Genomic DNA, 6,000 nt, shown 5'->3' on the forward strand with positions numbered 1-6,000 from the left:
CGTAGAAACCCGGTATAAGGAAAATTACGGGATTATTTCTGAACAATTTTTGACTGGGCAATATGGGTGTCAAAGCTAATCATTTTCAAAATCAAGCTCATCTATGATCCCCAAAACCACTTTTGGATCGATCTGGCCACTTTGGGACCGGTTCCCGGTACTCCGGTGGAACCCGGAATATGGCAAATTACGGGATTATTTCTGAACAATTTTTGACTGGGCAATATGGATGTCAAAGTTCATCATTTTCAAAATCAAGCTCATCTATGATCCCCAAAACCACCTTTGGACCGATCTGGCCACTTTGGGACCGGTTCCCGGTACTCCGGTGGAACTTGGAATCAGGAAAATTACGGGGTTATTTCTGAATAATTTTTGACAGGGCAATATGGATGTCAATGTTCATCATTTTCATAATTTAGCCATATTCCGGGTTCCACCGTAGTACCGGGAACCAGTCCCAAAGTGGCCTGATTGGTCCAGAAATGGTTTTGGTGATCATGGATGAGCTTTTTTTTGAAAATGATGAACTTTGACATCAATATTGCCCTGTCAAAAATTATTCAGAAATAATCCCGTAATTTGCCATATTCCGGGTTCTACCTGAGTGACGGGAACCGATCCCAAAGTGGCCAGATCGATCCAAAAGTGGTTCTGAGGATCATGGATGAGCTAAATTTTGAAAATGGTGAACTTTGACACCCATATTGCCCAGTCAAAAATTGTTCAGAAATAATCCCGTAATTTGCCTTATTCCGGGTTCCACCGGAGTACCGGGAACCGGTCCCAAAGTGGCCAGATCGGTCCAAAGGTGGTTTTGGGGATCATAGATGAGCTTGATTTTGAAAATGATGAACTTTGACATCCATATTGCCCTGCCAAAAATTATTCAGAAATAATCCCGTAAATTGCCATATTCCGGGTTCCACCGGAGTACCGGGAACCGGTTCCAAAGTGGCCAGATCGATCCAAAAGTGGTTCTGGGGATCATGGATGAGCTTGATTTTGAAAATGATGAACTTTGACATCCATGTTGCCCTGCCAAAAATTATTCAGAAATAATCCCGTAATTTGCATTATTCCGGGTTTCACCGGAGTACCGGGAACCGGTTCTAAAGTGGCCAGATCGGTCCAAAGGTGGTTTTGGGGATCATAGATGAGCTTGATTTTGAAAATGATGAACTTTGACACCCATATTGCCGTGATTGAAATAGTTTTATTTCTGACCGTCCCTTGACCGGTTCCCCCGGGGTAGGGAACCTGCCCGCTCAATCCGGAACATCCCCGGTGGTGCAAAATCAATGGTCAGTATTGTCTGTTGGTAGAACAAAGATCGTAACATGAAAAAATATGTTTTTTTCCTAGATTTCTATTAACAAAATAGTGCGGGACCCAAAAATGGCCATTTTTGACCCTGTTTGACCCAGTGACCCACCGGAATATCTCCGGCCACCGGAACATTTCCGGGTTCTGCGGATCATTTTCGGAAAATAGACATTCTAACGAGTCCAACTAATAAAGAAGTATGCAAATTGGTTGAGTTTTCGCTGAGTTATGGCCATTTTAGTGATTCCAATTTCACCCAGGCCTATACGGGTTAAATTCCCGAAACTAAGTTAAATCAATGTTACGATAATAACTTTTTGAAATGATTTATGATTTATGATTTATGATTTATGATTTATGATTTATGATTTGTGATTTATGATTTATGATTTATGATTTATGATTTATGATTTATGATTTATGATTTATGATTTATGATTTATGATTTATGATTTATGATTTATGATTTATGATTTATGATTTATGATTTATGATTTATGATTTATGATTTATGATTTATGATTTATGATTTATGATTTATGATTTATGATTTATGATTTATGATTTATGATTTATGATTTATGATTTATGATTTATGATTTATGATTTATGATTTATGATTTATGATTTATGATTTATGATTTATGATTTATGATTTATGATTTATGATTTATGATTTATGATTTATGATTTATGATTTATGATTTATGATTTATGATTTATGATTTATGATTTATGATTTATGATTTATGATTTATGATTTATGATTTATGATTTATGATTTATGATTTATGATTTATGATTTATGATTTATGATTTATGATTTATGATTTATGATTTATGATTTATGATTTATGATTTATGATTTATGATTTATGATTTATGATTTATGATTTATGATTTATGATTTATGATTTATGATTTATGATTTATGATTTATGATTTATGATTTATGATTTATGATTTATGATTTATGATTTATGATTTATGATTCATGCTTTATGATTTATGATATTTGATTTTATTTCCACTACGGTAATTTCGATGGAAAAAAAGATTTTAGGACATTTTTCCCGAGTTTTATTTAGACTAGAATTTCCATAAACTATCAGAGAGAGATGCTTTTAATTAGTGCTGATTAAAATGTCTACCCAAATGTTTATATCAACTTTTCTACCCCATTACACCATTATCATCGTCACAGGTGTAACTTTACCCAAACTGTTTCCTTCCCTTAATCGTGTGTGTAGGGCGGATGTTTTTCCGGGGGTATTACCACCGCTTTTTGGGAAGTTTTGTCACGACGTAAAAGTTGGATCGCTTGCGTAGCCGTGATTTTGATTTTGCCTGCGTAAGTTAAAGTTGTTCCTTTTTAGGGAAAATTTGGAGATTATGAAGCTCCAGCATCATTATCCCGCAAAACTCGCGTGTAGTCCTTGAATAAATTACCGGAAACGCATGGGAACCAAAATATTTGCTCGATTCGGAGGCTTTCCGGATCTGCCAGTGGCAGATACCAACTCGAGCAGAACGAAGTTTTTAATAGACTCTGAGTGTAATATGGGAAGGGTGCTGAGATTGAATCTGAGTTTTGTTTAGGGGGAATTCCTGGTACAGGCAGTACTGCAGCAGGAGTTTTTCGGGAAACACTTGTGCTGAACGCAAACAAAGTTTTATCTCCGGAACTGAATACGCCTGCCTCAAAATAGGTCTACAACCGAAACATCATCTGGGAAGCAAATTTTCCCCGAAACTTTCACTCTAAATTATCTTCCCAGATTAGTGTAGGCTGGAATTGTTTCAGAAAGTTCCATATCAGAAATATCATCGAGCGAAGTGTGTGGTTCCGGAGTAATCGTTTAATTTGTTGTTTCAATTCCCTGTTATCATTGTGATTTCCAGAATGTATTCACATTTTGTTTTCATTCAATTAAGACATCATCACTGTTCAAAAGGTTATTCCCAAATGGCAAAGGCAAATTTAAAATCCTGCATATTAATAAACAATAACGTATCCACACACCCTTCAAAATTTAATTCTCCACAAATGAAAACATTTCGGATCCTTCCGGAATAGTCCACACGGAATGGTCATCCTGCCCGGCAGTAAATAATTGAAGTGCCGCTCTACGCACCCGCCCACGCACGGACCGATCCCGGCTCAACCGGGCTTAAATATGCCCACAACAAGGATAAACGGCTACTTATGGTGGTGGGCACTCGAGCTCTTACCCTCATCAAATCGCGACAGCAGCGAGGCACACGTGTTGGCGCGCCATGACCGGCGGAAAAGCTCTATATTGGAAAGTTCACCTGAACCCGGCGGCGGTAAAAAGCTCGGTTCTTTGTTTGAGGACGCTTTAAAGCCGCATGGACGATGATACGAACCTTCAGGGGCATTTGGGATGACAAAGTGTGGTGTTATGAGATGATTTGCCGAAACGAAGGTCTGAGTGACATTTTAATTTAACGTTCTAGGAAGCGTGGAAACGTGAGATCGAGTTGAAGCTTTAAATTTGTCTCGTGAAATAAAGTGTTTGTGTTTTTCCTCTAAATATGAAATGATTACTAACCAAAAATGACAGATTTAATGAAGACATTAAAAATATATGAAAATGGATGGTATTATCATTGTTTGGATCTCCCAGCAGATCTCATCGAAGCCACAAACAGTATCGGTAGCAGCGTACTCAGTGGTCTTAACAACTCTCTTATCCATCAAACCGCGTTCCCCTTCTTACCGCCTTCGCTTGAAAAACTCCACGTCACGACATCAGAAAGCGCCCATTATCATGCCTTATCTCGCAGATCATAATTAACTCTGGTAATCATCTCACAAACTGGTTTTGCTCTCATTACATCCGCCAACATGAATATAAATCGCGCTTCTTGTTTAACGTTAGATAATAACTCCAACTCCCCACAAACCCACCACCCAAAGAAGTCGGCAATGGCAAAGTGGGGTAGAAGCAAGGGTTGGTGGGTGTAATGTCTCTGCGCCCGATCAACCGAGAAAAAAACGAGATGAAACGTTTTCTGCTCGTAACTTTAAAGCCGTGTTTAATGTCAAGACTGTTTACACGTAGATCTTATTTTTAGCGCGGATGGCCACAGATGAGAGCATCCAGCGCAGTGACGCCTTTAAGATTCGCAGAAGTGTGGAGTGATGGAACATTGTAGTCCCAGAATCCGCTGCTGCGTTGATATTTGCTGCTCCATTTACTGTGTCAAGTTGAAAAATTTGAAACATTTCCGCCGAGTTCATTGACGAAAATTCTTGGCATTCCAGGTGAACGGTGAAAGTGGTCCAATTTCAACCCTGTTCCTTACTGTTGCAAAGTATGGAAATTTCCTTTGAACGAATAGAAATGTTGGCAGTTGGTACACCGGAGAACAAAAACTTTGAACTAAATGCAGATGAAATATCAAAATGTTTTAAAAGACGTTTTTTTTTATCACAGCAAGGGGAAGACGATTCTCGAGATTTTCTATTTCCCGGAATCTAGAGTTGAATTTGGACATTTCCTCGGAGTTTTTTTACTATGCCAACAGTGCCAACAGTACCAAAAATTTAAAATGAAAAGTAATAAATTTGTTTGTTTTTAATGAAGGCTAGGGGGTGACTATTAATTCTTTGAAACGTTGAGGGACTATACAAAACCCTTTGATTTTTTTTTCAGAATCTGCAAATACAAAATATTTATTGAGCTTTTTAAGACTCAAAATTTGCAGTTTAAAATATTTACGAATCTTTATTCGCATTGAGTGATTTTTCAAAATTTGCACAAACTTGATTTTAGATTTTTGTAAAGAAAATAACTAATTAGTTAATATATAATTTCCCAGTATCAAGAATTTAGCAATATGATAAACAACGTCTCAAAATAACAAATTAAACTGTTTTTTTCTGTTGTAATTTTTAGGGCAACTGTATATATTCATAGCAGAAATATTAACAGTTATCAGGAAAACCCAAATGTTTACAAAAAATCATCCCTCTTAGAAATAATAAAAAAATTGAAAATAATTATTTGATTTCATATCTGGAATGTAACTGCTGAATATTTTTTAAAGTAAATCTTGGGGTCCACATTTGTTTTGGCATCTCTCAATTTGAGTTATTGCAACTTTTGACATGTTAAAAATAACACTTTCTGAATAAGATTAGAGAAGTATTGGTTATTGGAACTTGAACATCGATCATTGGGCATTCAATGTTCTAAACAATTTTGATTTTTTTTTTGTTTTTTTTTCTGATTAGTTTACATAATTTTGTTTCAATATTTACAAGTTTAAAATTTCCCGGGAATCTCAACCGAAATTCCCGGGAATCGAGAGGTCAAAAATGGTCGATTTCCCGGCAATTCCCGCTCGTCACCCTCTAATCACAGCATACACCCAAACAAATTACTTTTGTCGCATAAAAAAGCAAAATTTCAAATGACAAGCCACGAAATTTCAAGACTTAGGAACAAAAAAGGAAAAAAAGGTATCCAAAAATGCTTTACATTTGATGACAGTTGTGTTACTTAAAAAAAGCTAAATATCAATTAATTTACTAATAAAACATGCTCTCTTACCTAAAAATTAGTAAAATGATAAAAAAGTCTTTTTAAGATTTTCCATGAAATCTGAGCACTCATTTGGACTTGACCCTCACCGATTTGGACCAAA

Source organism: Culex pipiens, chromosome 2 (genome assembly GCF_016801865.2).
Source record: "Culex pipiens pallens isolate TS chromosome 2, TS_CPP_V2, whole genome shotgun sequence".
Taxonomy (NCBI): domain Eukaryota; kingdom Metazoa; phylum Arthropoda; class Insecta; order Diptera; family Culicidae; genus Culex; species Culex pipiens.